Raw genomic sequence first — 14,992 nt, 5'->3', positions numbered from 1 at the left:
TGAGGATTTGGAGTCAGCTGAAAAAAAGTGAAAGAGCACAAGAAGAGTGGGAAAGTGACAGTGATTTATGGAGGGATAGAATTCTTTGGAGGGAGAAGTTTGGGCATTTGACCAGGATATCATGAAAATGATAAAAGGACGCAAAGGTTTCAGCAGGAATTGCCTGAGCCACATGTTTGTTCAACCATGGGTGATGTCTGTACGGAATTTGTATGTTTTCCCTGTGACTGCGTGAGTTTTGTCTGGGTGCTCTGGCTTCCTCCCACATTCCAAAGATGTACAGGTTTGTAGGTTAATTGGCTTCTGTAAATTGTCCCTAGTGTGTCGGATAGAAATAGTCGATGCAGAACCGGTGGGCTTAAGGGCCTGTTTCCATGCAGTACAGGTGCACAACCTTTTATCCGGTGTTCCGGAAACCGAAAAACTCCGAAAACCGGCCATTTTTTCCAGGATGTCGTCTGCACACCAAAGCTCGCGTTTGGCGCCAAACTTGACCCGAAACGACCCACGGTCAACCCAGGTCTGTACTACTGTAGTGGCTGCCTCCTCCCCGGAGACCGGGGAGACACTTAAACATCTGTAAATCATTGCTTAAATGTTAGTCAGTTAGTTTGGAGGGCTTTTATGTGAAGGGGGGGGGGGGGGGGTTGAAGGGGTAAACTTTAATTCTTAGTCCCCTACCTGGTCGGAGAGACGGGGAGCGGTCAATGCCTTACCGGGTCGCCGTGCAGTAAGCTCCGCAGCGCTGTGGCCGGTGGGGCTGCGGGCGGCGCCGGTTGTAGCTCTGACCCCCGGCAACTCTACCCCTGGCTGCGAGGCGCTCCAAATCCAGCGCCGTCCGCGGCCGGACGCCCCCCACCCCAGCTCCGCAAATGTTGGTGAGTCGGCGGCGTTGCAGCGCTGGGATACCAGCGGGAAGCGGGCAATGCCTTACCTGGTCGCTGTGTGGTAAGCTCCAGGGCGCGGAGGCCGCCTTCTCCCAACATTCGCGGAGCTGGGGTGGGGGGCGTCCGACCGCGGGCAGCGCTGGATTTGGAGCGCCTCGCAGCCAGGGGTAGAGTTGCCGGGGTCAGAGCTCCAAACGGCGCCGCCCGCGGCCGGACAGAGCCCCCAGCTCCGCGATGTTGGGAGTCGCCGACCAGGTAGGGGAATAAGGATTAAAGTTTCCCCCTTCACCCACCCACCACCACATAAAATCCCTCCAAACTAACTGACTAACATTTATGCAATGATTTACAATGTTTCCCCGGTCTCCGGGGAGGAGGCAGTCGCTCCAGACTTTTCAAGCCGCCCGCGCTACCTACCTAATCTACGCTAAAAATCTTCCATTCGGAAATCCGAAAATGTCCGAAATCCGACAAGTGTCTGGTCCCAAGGCTTTCGGATAAAAGGTTGTGCACCTGTATCTCTAAACTAAACTAAACTCAAGGCTGAAATAGATTTTTGGGCTACAGGGGAAATGGAGGGTTATGGAGATCAGGCAAGAATTAGATCATCCTAAATCTTACTGGATGACAGTGGGATGTTTAGCTTACCCTTACTCTGATGAGACAGGTCTGAAATGGTTCATTTTTGAGAGATATATGGAGAAGCGACAGAAACGGAAGCAAAGTTGCTATATTCATAGTCTATAGTCTACCCAGATCACCCTATGGTCAGGAAGGGAAATGACCTGTGTTCTTACAGAAAGTATAATAGGACAGTCTCTGAGGATTTAAAGAAATAAATGTTGGGTTGTGCAGGGCTCGAAATTAGCAGTTGCCCGGGTGCCACTGACCACCCAAAGTGCTGCCGGGCAACCTAAACGCCGAGTCATTTTGACCGGCTTGGCACGCAGATACTGGTTTATACCGAAGATAGACACAAAAAAACTGAAATAACTCAGCGGATCAGGCAGCATTTCTGGAGAAAAGGAACGTTACGTTTTGTGTCGGCGACGGCTGTAATGCGTGAGAAAGATGCTAAGTGTGGCGTGATGGGGGTTGGAGCGAATGACGGGCCCCGCACAGCAGTAGCAGCAGCGGCAACGGGTCCCTCCTCCTCCCGCCCGGCCTGATAGCGGCCGCTGCCTGTCACTCCACCAACGGTGGTTTCAACACAAACCCTCTCGCACGCCAAGGCCGGGAGGAGGGAGGGAGGCAGGGGGAGGCCTTGGCGTGCGAGAGGGTTTGTGTTGAAACCACCGTTGGTGGAGTGACAGGCAGCGGCCGCTATCAGGCCGGGCGGGAGGAGGAGCTCTCTCTCTCTCTCTCTCTCTCTCTCTCTCTCTCTCTCTCTCTCCTCTCTCTCTCTCTCTCTCTCTCTCTCTCTCTCCCTCTCTCTCTCTCTCTCTCTCTCCCTCTCTCTCTCTCTCTCTCTCTCTCTCTCTCTCTCTCTCTCTCTCTCTCTCTCTCTCTCTCTCTTTTTTTTTTTGTAGGCCCCCTCCACCCCCTTATCCTGAGACCCCTCCTCTCCATCTTGCACTGATCCCCATTCCTGCCTCTATTCAGACCTCACTGACATCCCGTGTGCTCCCCTCCTCATCTCCTCCCCCCCCATATCTATTCATCGTGCACTGATCTCCCTATCCGCTCCCCATTAATCCTACACTGGTCCCCCAATTCATCCTGTACTGACCCCCCTTCCCATCCATCCTGCACTGCACCTCCCCTTCATGCCTGCACTGCACCCCCCCCCCCCCATCCATCCTGCACAGATCCCCTCATTCAACCCCACTGTCATCCTCCGCGCTATCCCCTCCAACCAACACACACTAATTCCCCTGCCACAATTCATCCATTCCGCACCGATTGCCTTCTCAACGCACCCCCCCCCCCCCCCCCCCCCCCCCACCATCTATCCATCCTGCACTGATTCACACACCCCCCCCCCCCCCCCCCCTTTCGACCCTATTGTGCTGGAAATGTCTTCAGAGCGAACATTGACTATGTTTGATAACGGAATGCAATCAAATATGTTTTAATTCCCAACGTTATTATTTGTTTGAATCCAAAAAGATGGATTAATTAAATTGTGAACACGTGAAACATTAAAACCGCAGTGTTCGATTGTCACTGCTACCATTGACACGTTATTACAGAATTCATTTTAACGGCAAATCAATGCTCTTAATATGGAATATCAGTGCTGTTATTGTGATGAGCAACATTCACAACTACATTGCATCCGCTGCTCTAGATGTCAGCTGATCTACATCGGTGAGACCAAACGGAGGCTTGCCGATCGTTTCGCCGAACACCTCCGCTCGGTCAGCAATAACCAACTTGATATCCTGGTGGCTCAGCACTTCAACTCCCCCTCCCATTCCGCATCCGACCTCTCTGTCCTGGGCCTCCTCCATGGCCAGAGTGAGCAACACCGGGAATTGGAGGAACATCACCTCATATTCCGCTTGGGGAGTCTGCATCCTGCGGCATGAACATTGAATTCTCCCAATTTTGTTAGCCCTTGCTGTCTCCTCCTCCCATCCCTCAGCCCTCGGGCTCCTCCATCTCCTTTTTTCTTTTTTCTTTCCTCCCCCCCCCCCCCCCCCCCCCCCCCCCCATCTCCACAACTACACGGTGGCTTTTATCCAGGTTTTACTTCTACGGTCGGTCATATACATCACAAATTTGGTCAGCAGATATTTCAGTTGAAATTTTAATGTTAATTCTGAAGTGGGAATGATGGAAAAAGCGTTTATCAACAATTATTTTTAAATTTGGTGCTTACTGGATATCTTCATTGGTGTTCACAACACATACATCTAATCTGAATGTCTGGTAATGTGGCGTTTTGACACTTTTAAACATATTACCAAATGAACATTTGCTGCATTTATGTCCTTTGGACATCTCTTGTTAGTTAGTGTAATGTTTAATCTATCAGATGGGTACAGTCAGTTTTAACAGCTATTATCATAAAATGCTTTTTGAAACTTCCTTGCAACCTGTATATTTTGTTGTGGTTAAATTATGTGGGAAGCGAGAGTGTTTCTGTAGCAATAGCAATAACGACCCATGCTATGGCCATCACCAGTTGCTGGGTGTCTTCTCTGGAACATTTACACCAGCAGCTCACATGAGAACAATTGGTTTCTTCAGTTCCAACTTTTCAGCAGTAATTTCAAAAGTTCACCATACACAGGTGGACATTATTGCCTGCTCTTGTGGCATTTATCCATTGTGGCTTTATGTGCACTGACCACAATACACTGTAGCATCAACTGCCAATCTCACAGTGCCAATCAGGTTTCACAAGTGATTTTTCACCTCAAATCAAACACCTATAAAACATGGGCTTTCTAGCCAATATCTCAAACAGTAAGAATGGATTTTGTTTCCCCTAAACACAATAAAGATGCTTTCTATATGTCTTCTTACAGTAATGGCACACAATAATGTGACAAAGGGGATCAAATTTCAAATTCCTTCAAAAAAAGTTGACAAACATTTTATTGGGTTCTTGACTAACATAGTATCAATAAAAAATATAAGAAAAGATAGCATATTGCTGTCAAGTTTCCGAAAATGGCATCAGAATACACATACATTTTGCGAAACGGTTGTCGCGTGGTGGCCACCAGTGACCTAGTTGGCACAGTAAGTGCACATATTTTCTTATTCCTTTCTTTGTTTTTGAATACCACATGGAAAAATTTTCATCGTTTCCACTTCATTCACCTGATCATGTAGTAGAATACTGCATCCATCTGAGTGGACACCGCAACGCGCGTTACACGATCATATATTGTTTGTATACATACCCACAAAGGTGTGGTGTCCCAGAAAACGAACGTTACATTATTAGAGAAAACCAAATTATATCCATAGATAGAAAAAAACGGTACATTACCTTATGGATTTAAGCTATATCTATGGCTGATGATTCGTCGGAAGATATGATTTGGGATGGTTTTTTAATGTTAAATGTCTCCGTAACGGTCGTTGTGGAGCTTCCGGAGGTTGACACGAAGGAATGAAGTTCGCGACTTGGTCCGTACGAAAGGTAAACAAGAGACAGTGTGTTGCCAAATTGAAGATTTGCTCAAGGGCCTTCCCACTTTGAGATTTTTTTTCGGCAACTGCAAACATCAGTGACTGACGCCCGTAGTCGCCCGAAAAACCGTCAAGTTGTACGACACTCCACGTCACCGTTACGTCAAGCTACAACATTCCATGTCACCCGCCTTCACAACACAAGAAGGTTACACTGAAGTATAATAATCACATTGGAAATGAACTTATCTACAATAAATCCAAGGACCAATAACTTTTTAAGAAATAAATTGTTTATTTAACGCCAGCTTAAAAATAACATCATATTGAAAAACGATAGTTCGTTTAACAAGAAAGGTTTAACTTCAACAAAAGTAACTATATATTTAATGGCATATTTCAAACAGCATCATACTTAAGCAAACATTTTATTCAACAACAATAGTCAGATCTGACAATAACAATGAAAATTTGGCTATGAAAAAAGTTTTTGACTTTTGGTCTTGAAGTTATCAAATTTATATCAAATTTATATCTGTTATTTGTAAGGTTTCACGTGATGGGTAGGTTTTTGTTAAGAGCATTGTATGGTGTAAAAACCTGAATAATAATCTTGTTCCTCAAAATCTCTCCAGTATTGTAAAAAGACACATATGCCATTATGAACTGGCATTAACAGCTTTATTATTTTTTATACTGTAATATTCAGATTTCTATATGACATAGGAGGAAGGACATTTGGCCTTCAGTGCAACCTTTCTCTCCACGTTTCTATCAACCTTCCCCTAATTCTACCACTCAATTTCACACTGGCAGCAATTCACAGTGACCAGTTTACTTATCAACCCATACCTTTTGGGTTGTGAGAGGAAGTGACAGTACCCAGAAACAAACACTCAGCAGTCAAAATGAGGCTATGCAAATTTCAAACCAAACAGCACCAGTTGTCAGGATTGAATCCAGGTTGCTGGAGCTGAGGCACCAGCTCGACTAGTTGGCCCACTATGTGTGTCTTACACATATCGCTTGATAATCAGAGCCATCATATTCAACTGTTCTAGCTCAAGCATCTGAAAGATCGCAGGAGAAAATGAAGCTGCTCCAAATCCATGATGTCAGCATTTTGAAATTTGTACTCGGATGAAAAAAGCTTGAAAATGTCAAGTGCCAGCAAATACCAGTTTATCTAATCTAATCTGAAATTTGCTTTTTACGTAATCATCTGAGCCAACCTTACCGAGTTAGTCACCTCAGTGCAGCATGGACAAAGAACAAGGGGTATTTTTGGTATCATGAAAATAGGAACTGGCAGCGAAATTCAAAAATACATTGTGTCTATTTTCACAGTAGAAAACACTACAAACTTCGCAGGGATACTAGAGCAGCAAGGGTCTAGTGCTAATGAGAAATAGAAAGATACTAGACTAAGTGGGCCATGTTGGGTCCCAGTCACACGGGAGGCTTGGTCCCCATTCCCCAAAGCAATATTCCACCACTCACCGTTCCCCTAAAGCAAACCTTTCCCCCAACGCAATATTCCACCACTCACCCATAGCCCCTAACTGCTCTGGTGCGGCTCATTTTCCCTCATCCCCGAGCACTCCCTCCCTCTCCTCTTCATGTTTGGAAGGGGAGAAGGGAAGGGGATGAGGGAAGTGGGGTGTGTGGCGGGGGAGAGGATGAGGGGTGTGGGGGGGGGGAGGGAGGGGAGGAGGGGTGTTTGTGAGGGCGGGAGGGGGTTGTGGGGGCGGGGGGGAGGGTTGAGGGGGCAGTGGGGTGTTTTGATATGTGTCTGCTTACGATATAGGTAAAACTAGCACATATTAGACGGAGAAAGATGGCTCCACACACACTCGTGTTGGGATCAAAAGCAGGAATTATTTATTTCCAAGTTAAAGGTCACTGACTGATTTCCATAATTATATGTGCGAGTCTGAGCATGTGCGAGAATGAGTACAGCTCATTTGCATAGATTACATCGATATTGTCACATCCTTTACTTTTTGACATTTTGGGATTACATTTCCAATGATCCAAAACAAAGCAAACCTAAACACTTTTCATAATCTTACACCGTAGTAATATAGTTTAACTTAACTGAATAAAACAACTGTTCTGTCTTATTTCACAATTTCAACCATAGCCATACTTGTGGCTTGTTTCAATAGCACAAAATAATGTTCACATGCTTTCTTCTCACAAGCATGTATGTACATCACAACAAAACACCTTATTTCTTGACATACACGCCGTATCTTTCCGTCGGTTTGACAACTCTTCCTGCCCTAATCTTTTTGATGGTGTTTCTTTCAGAAGTGTCTTTCTTTTCAGTGTGCACATAGTTTCTTCTCTTGTATCACTTTGTTTTTGTCTAGTTTTCTTTGTGTTATGAGTTTCACAAGATGCATCTTTTCCTGGTGATGCATGTTGTGTTGGTTTTTCCTGTGTCAACTGAGGTTGCAAAGGTTTCTCAGTCATCTCCATGTCTGTTTCTGGAATTATGTGGAGTCCTTAATCTTGGAGTCCTTCCCATACGCTGTTAATGTTCGATTTCAAATGGTTTATTAATTGAAAGGGTGAGTTCGCGCATGCACAACTGATCCGGCCCGCATTAAGTCGCATTTTGCCCAATCCGGCCCGTGACCTAAAATGAGTTTGACACACCTGGTTTAAAGTGAGAGAACCTAAGGGACAACATTTTCACGCAGAGGATGGTGGGTTTGTGGAACGAACTGCCAGGGGAAGTAGGCAGGTAAAATGACAGCGGATAAAAGACATTTGGACAGATACGTGGAAGGGAAAGGTTTAAAGGGATATGGGCCAAATGCGGATGTACATCTAGTGGCGCCGCGTGGATGGCAGACTCTGCCTACAGTCTGTCTGTTTTTTCTATCTTTTTTTCAATTTTAGTCTGTTTTAACTATGTTTTGGAGGTTTCGTTAGTTTTTCTATGTGGGGAAGGCGTGTAGGGTAAGGGGAAACCGTTTCCCAGTCACTTCCTGGCGAGGATGCGACCATTCTCTGAGTCGCATCCTCGCCCCCCCCCTCGTGGCCTACCAACTGGATGGCGGGGCCTTTCCTGCTGGAGACCGGACCACAGCTTCAGCAGCGGCACAGAACTGGATTCACCGTGGAGCGGGGCGATGCCTTACCTGGATCGCCGTTTGAAGCTCCGGAGTGTTGGGCCTGCTGCTTCAACATCGCAGAGCTGTGGTTCGTAGAGCTTCCAGCGCGGACAGTGCTGACTTCAACATTGCGGAGTCCTGGGACCCTTTGCGAGGGCTGCCAGCGTGAATCTCCGCCCAGCATGGCCTGTGGACTTCGGGAGCTCCGGACTCCGGTAGGAAGTGGCCGATTCGGAACTCCAAGCCGCTGAGGTTCTCCCGTTCCGACGGCGAAGTTCCATCATCTCGGCGAGCGGGCCTGAGCATCGTGCCACCCGTAGTGGCGACTGCGGAGGGCTTGGGAGGCCCCAACCACGGGTAAACATCAAAGACCATCAGAGGAACATGACTGAACTGGTGCCTTCCTTCATAGTGGGAAACTTTGATTCTGCCGTGTGGGGATGTTTTATGTTGGAGCCTATCGTGTTGTGTTCTTTTTTTTATTCGTAGGGCTGTATGGTGACTACACATTTCACTGTACCAATTGGTCACAAATAAATGTATCTTGTATCTCTTGTATCTTGGATAAATGGGACTAGTTTAGATGGGGCATCTTGATCTGCATGGACAAGTTGGGGTGAAGGGCCTGTTTCCATGCTATAAAACTATCACACATTGTAGAAACGGTGCAATTGCTCTGGAGAGGATCCAGGGGCGATTTATGAAGCTATTGGCAGGGCTGGAATTTTTTTTCACTTTGAAGAAAGATTATATAACTGGGATTGTATTCTCTGCAGCAACGGAGGTGAAGAAAATACTTAGTTGAGGTGAATACTATTATGAGAATAGGACCTGTTTTGCTGAACAAAGAGTGTTGGAAGGAACTGCAGATGCTTGTTTAAACAGAAGATAGACACAAAAAGCTGGAATAACTCAGTGGGACAGGCGGCATCTCTGGAGAGGACTGATGGGAGAGTATGCTCAGGTAGCACAAAAGTGCTGGAGAAATTCAGCGGGTGCAGCAGCATCTAAGGAGCGAAGGAAATAGGCAACGTTTCGGGCTGAAACCCTTCTGCAGACTGATGTAGTGGGGGGGGGGGGGGGGGGGGGGGGAGGAGGAGATGGGGTAGCATCTTTGAGTTAACATTTTGGGACATGATGAACAGGACTGTAAAGTGTTTGCACAGGCGCTGACGGTTCTGTTAAATATTAGAAGCGCTTTGTTTTATTTTATTTGTTTTTTTTCCTTTATGAGCCCATTTGCAAAGGAATCATTATGAACATTTTCCAGCATTTTGGAGTTGAACAGTAGATAATGAAAATCACAATTGTGACTACATTAACTGCGCAAGTGTGGAATTTCAATGTGTCAAATTTCTGTTGATCAACTATGCACAAACAGTCTAATATAATATTTTGTTCCTTGTCCATGTTTGTTCCAGCTTTATTCTTCCAAGATTTTGTTTTTTGCTCAAGATTCCAGCATCCACAGTCTCTAGTTCCTGTTTTGATTTGTGAGCATAAGGGGTCAGGAAGAAACAGAAAACTCTACTTTCAAATATGACTGGAGTAGATAGACGTTTCAATTGTGCCAACATTTCAACAGAAAATATGATGCTGTACAGTTGTTTTTATACCACTAAACCCCTACTGTGTTTTGTTTAACTAATTTACATCTGAAGCCCTCAAAATTCTATTCAAATTACATCGAGGTACTTGTCCAAAATAGATTAATATTTTTTGAAAATGTTTCTGCGTAATATAAATAAAGGAGGTTGAGAAGGCAAAAGAATTAAGTTTAAAGGACTTCAGTAACTTCATGTTGCAAATAAAATATTTAAGAGTTTTACAAGGTTTTTACATTTGCATTGTTTGTTTTCTCCAATAGTGTTCTCAAAGCTGACGGCACATTGATAGTGGAAAAACTAGTTTCGTTGAAACTACTTGAGGTGTGTCTGGTTTCTCTCATCTTTGTAAAAGAAAAGGGTGTGATCTGTTTTTCTCAATCAAAATATTGAAATTGTCTATAAACTGATAATACTTGCAAGGCCTGTTATTTCTTGGAATAGTTTGGGGGTAATTGTGGCTCAGAACTAATTTTGGTGTAATTATGATTTAAGATTAATATTAGATTGTTTCTCCAGGTTTGTGCATAACTGATGTATGCTGATTATTCCAGGTACATCTCTGCTCATTCTAGATCAGCTTCTCCATATAAAAGACTGGCAAATACATGTTTCTTACATTTATACCAGGAATGCTCCGCATGTAGGAGTTTAACATAGACCAGTCACCTCACTAACAGTGCTTTTAAAATTATGATGATTATTCTTTGTAAGTTTAAGCAAAATGTCAGTGGGCATTTGAGAGCCCACCGCATTGAATAAGAACAACTGATTTTCTTCCTAGAAAGGGCACAAATGAACGGCGGGTTGTATGGTCAGGGACAGAATCAAAAGTGCAGGTTTTGAAGGCTATATCAAAGCTATTTATCATCTTGATAGAACATTTTACTGAGGATACTAAGAGAATGAAAGAGGGAAATGCTGTTGTTGGTGATTATGGACTTGGAATGGAGTTTGGCAAAGTGCCGCGAAATAGCCATGTTATCAAGACTGAAGACCATGGAATTAAAGGAGCAGTAGCAGCCTGGATTCAAAATTGGCTATGTGACAGGAAGCAGACTATAGCTGTGAATGCTTTTTATTTTGGTGCAAATTGTATAGTGGTATTCCATTAGGATCTGTACCAGAGCTTCTCTTAATACATCAATTATTTCGAGTTGAACATCCAGAAAATGATTTACAATGTTAGGGATGACTCAAAACTACCAGGCATAATGAATTGTGAAAGGGACAATAATAAATCTCAAGACAGTCTTTGTGGTTAGGGATGGATATGCAGCAGATAAGTAATCACATAAAAATAATGGTAGGTAGAATGAAGAGGCAATAATAAACCAAACATCACAGTTCTAATAGGAGAATAGGAACAAAGTGGTCCTGGAGTACATATGAACACATTATTGAAGTAGCAATTTAACAAAAACGTACAGGAACAAAGGCTTAATAATTAAAGACACGGAGTGCATGAACAATGATAAGCACTTATAAAACACTGGTTTAACTACAAATGGAGTGTACTATACTTGGGGTGGGAGATTGCAACCTTCACGTGGTCCACCCTGTTTCGACGAATGCAATCAACCTGGCATGTACAAACAGAAGATCAAACAGAACAAGTTGTCTTACAACTTTAGGCTATGCACGCCATACAAATGAAGAAGAAGAGTGTACTATACTTGAGCCATAAAGAAGGTGCAGAAAAGATGGACAGGAATCATGAGGGATATGTGGTTAGACTTGAGAGGCATTGTAATGGGATTTGATGGTAGTGTTTAACATTTTACATTAAGAGAAAAACTGTTCTTATTGATAACAGTGATGAATAGAATAAAGATAATTATCCAATGAATCATGAGTGTCAAATGGAGATTGTGTTTAACACAGTGGGATCCAGGGTCAGCTGATTAGATATGGAATTAGCTTCATGGGAGGAAGCAGATGCTGGAGGTGGAAGGTCATTTTCTGAACCGGAGGCCTGGGACTAGTTTTGTGCCTCGGGATCAAAGCTGACCCCATTGCTGTTTGTGGTTTATATCCATGATTTGGATGACAATGCACAAGGCATTGCTTATAAGTTTGAAGATGACACTAGAGAAGGTGGTATCGTAGACCGTAAAAATGGCTATCAGAAATTACAGTAGGAATTTGATCAGCTGGGCAAGTGGACGGAGGAACGGCTGATGGAATTTAATGTAGATAAGGGCAAGGTGTTGCAATTTTTGGAGGTCAAACCTGAACAGGATCTTGACAGTGAGTGGTCGAGCACTGGGAATTTTTTTCAGAGCAGCTGGAATGGAATATCGATACATAGTTCACTGGAAGTGGAGTTACAGGTAGATAGTCTGGTAAATGAGGCTTTTGGTACATCGACCTTTATCAATACGAGTATTGAGTATAGAAGTTGAGAAATTATGTTACAGTTGTACAAAACCTGCACAGTGAATGGTAGGCCTCTGGGAGTGTTGTAGAACAAAGGAATCTAGGAGTGCAAGTACATAGTTCCCTGAAAGTGATGTAGCAAGAGGTGAAGACGGCCTTTGGCATGCTGGCCTTCATTAGTCGGGAGAACTTAATACAGCTGTTTGGATGTTATGTTCCAGTTTTACGAGGTATTGGTAAGGCCGCACTTGAAGTATTGTGTTCAGTTTTGGTCACCCTGCTATTGGAAAGATGCCATTTAGCTGGAAAGAGTTCAGAAAAAAATTGCGAGTATACTGTCAAGATTCGAGGCCCTGAGCTACAGGGAGGATGGGCAGGCTAGGACTTGTTTATTGGAGCACAGAAGGCTGGGAGGAAATCCTTAGGAGGGGTATGGAGAGTGTAAATGCATAGAGTTTTCCGCCCAGAGTACGGATGTCCAGAACCGGAAAACATAGGTTTAAGGTGAGAGGGGAAAGATTTAATAGTAATCTGAGGAGCAGCTTCTTCACTATTGAACGATGGGCATATGGAATGAGCTGCCAGAGGATGGGCAAATGGGACTAATTTAGATGGGACATCTGGTCATTGTGGACAAGTTGGGCTGAAGTGCCTGTTTACATGCTGTATGATTCTATGACTGCGAGTAGTAAGAATATACAAAGTACTGCCAATTGTGGAGTCAGATTAAATTAGAACTGGATAAATAATGAAAGGATAAAATAGTTAGTGGACTATGGCGAGAGAGCACGGGTGTAGCGCAACATTACTGCTTTATGCAATGTCGACATGAGCGAGATGACCACGGTGTCTTCCTCTGTGCTGTAACCTACTGATTAGGGACAATGAGCTGATTTCATGATTACCCTAACTGAGATCAGCATGTTCAAATTCCAAATGTTATATAACTAACCATACTTAAATTGTACCGCTACCATGGTTGGTTATTGACACTCGTCTGTGGATCATTTGTTCCAAATCCTGGGATTATTATGCTTGCATGCCCAAGTATGGAACCTCTTCATCTTGGGTACACAAAAAAGCTGGATAAACTCAGCGGGTGCAGCAGCATCTATGAAGCGAAGGAAATAGGCAATGTTTCGGGCCGAAACCCTTCTTCATCTTGCATCAGCAGACCAAAAAATCTCTCTGATAGAGCCACTGTTAATTATGCCATGAGTTATTGTTTAATATTTAAATAATATGTTTTTGTTTTAAAGATGTATTTGAAAGAAAATTGCTTGCATGCAGCAGTAACATTTCATATCGTAGGCTAGATTTCATGATTTGATTTTACTCTGCTTGCAGTCCGTCTTTTCACCCTTTTTTATTTTTAGTACTGCAGGAGTGGGGCGCCGTTGTGTATGGCTGCTCTGCTTGCAGTCCGTCCTTTCACCCTTATTTTCAGTGTGTTTAAAAACGTTAGTTTGGAGGTTTTCTAGCTCTTTTATGTGGGGGGCGGGGAAAGGGGAAACTGTATTTCTTAGTCCCCTACCTGGTCGGAGAGGCGGCTTTCCTCCGGGCCGCATCTTCACACCTTCCTCGTGGCCTACCATCAGGACTGGAGTGGCGTTTCCTCCCGGGGCCGGCCAGAACATCAGCTTCGGCGGCGGCACAACGCTGAAGCACCATCACGGAGCGGGCGATGCCTTACTGAGGATCGCCGTGTGGTAAGCTCCGGAGTGCTGAGATTGCCGACTCCAACATCGCGGGGGTGTGGTCGCGGAGCGTCCAGCCGCTGACTTTCAAACACCGCGGAGCCCGGGATCTCTCGCCGAGATCGCCAGTGTCGGTGCTCCGACCAGCGCGGCCTATGGATTTCGGGAGCCGCGGTCTCCGGGGAGGAAGCGGCCGTTGCAGACACTCCAAGCCGCAGAAAAGTGTTCTCCTGACGCTGGAACTCCATCATCCGGAGAGAGGGCCTGTAACATCGGGCTGCCATTGCAGTGACTGCGGAGGCCTCAAATAGGCCCTGACCTCGGGTAAACACAGAGGAAGAGGACTGGACTTTTTAGTGCCTTCCCTCTTAGTGGAAAATGCTGATTCAGCTGTGGGGGGACGATCATGTTAAATTCTATAGTGTGTTGTGTCTTTTCTCTTTTTTATTTTATATGGATGTATAGAAACCTAATTTATTCTATGTCTCATTGAAACATGTAAGATTGTTAAGCGCTTGGATACACTAGAGGCAGGAAACATGTTCCCGATGTTGGGGAAGTCCAGAACCAGGGGCCACAGTTTAAGAATAAGGAGTAAGCCATTTAGAACGGAGACGAGGAAACACTTTTTCTCACAGAGAGTGATGAGTCTGTGGAATTCTCTGCCTCAGAGGGCGGTGGAGGCCGGTACTCTGGATGCTTTCATGAGAGAGCTAGATAGCGCTCTTAAAAATAGCGGAGTCAGGGGATATGGGGAGAAAGCAGGAACGGGGTACTGATTGGGGATGATCAGCCATGATCACATTGAATGGCGGTGCTGGCTCGAAGGGCCAAATGGCCTACTCCTGCACCTATTGTCTATTGTCTAAAGCACTTTGGTTTCAACGCGAGTTGATTTAAATGTGCTATATAAATAAAATGTACTTACTTACTTCATTGCCATTTCATTAAAATCATTAATCAACCTGTCTTATCCCTTTATTGCTGCTTTACTCATTCAGCCTTGTAGCTTTTTAGAAATGAGAGAATATTTAGTGTGGAGGTGGGGGCTGAGAGGAAAAGGAAATAATTTCAACCTCAAGAAAGTTAATTAACCAGGCAATGTACAATTATAATAGTGTCTTTGAGTGCAGTAATTACACAACATTGTTATTCTGATGAGAGTGTTTATGCTGCAGGAGCTTTTCTTTAAAGAAAACTCACTGGATTAA

General features: G+C 44.5%; 1 protein-coding gene across 3 annotated transcripts in view; it reads left to right on the top strand.

The window, feature by feature from the left end:
- Positions 1–14,992, top strand: part of tiam1a (TIAM Rac1 associated GEF 1a) — a 236,524-nt gene that overhangs the window by 16,959 nt on the left and 204,573 nt on the right. The window contains exon 2 of one of the 3 annotated variants that reach the window (XM_055644488.1): positions 9,969–10,029. The exons of the other annotated variants lie outside the window; for them this stretch is intronic. The gene's annotated coding sequence lies outside the window, so the exon portion shown is untranslated. The remainder of the gene's footprint in view (positions 1–9,968; positions 10,030–14,992) is intronic. 3 annotated transcript variants of the gene reach the window in all.

Source organism: Leucoraja erinacea, chromosome 13 (assembly GCF_028641065.1).
Source record: "Leucoraja erinacea ecotype New England chromosome 13, Leri_hhj_1, whole genome shotgun sequence".
NCBI lineage: Eukaryota > Metazoa > Chordata > Chondrichthyes > Rajiformes > Rajidae > Leucoraja > Leucoraja erinaceus.
The sequence above is the reverse complement of the archived record's forward strand: the minus strand, read 5'-3'. Positions and strand labels throughout refer to the sequence as shown.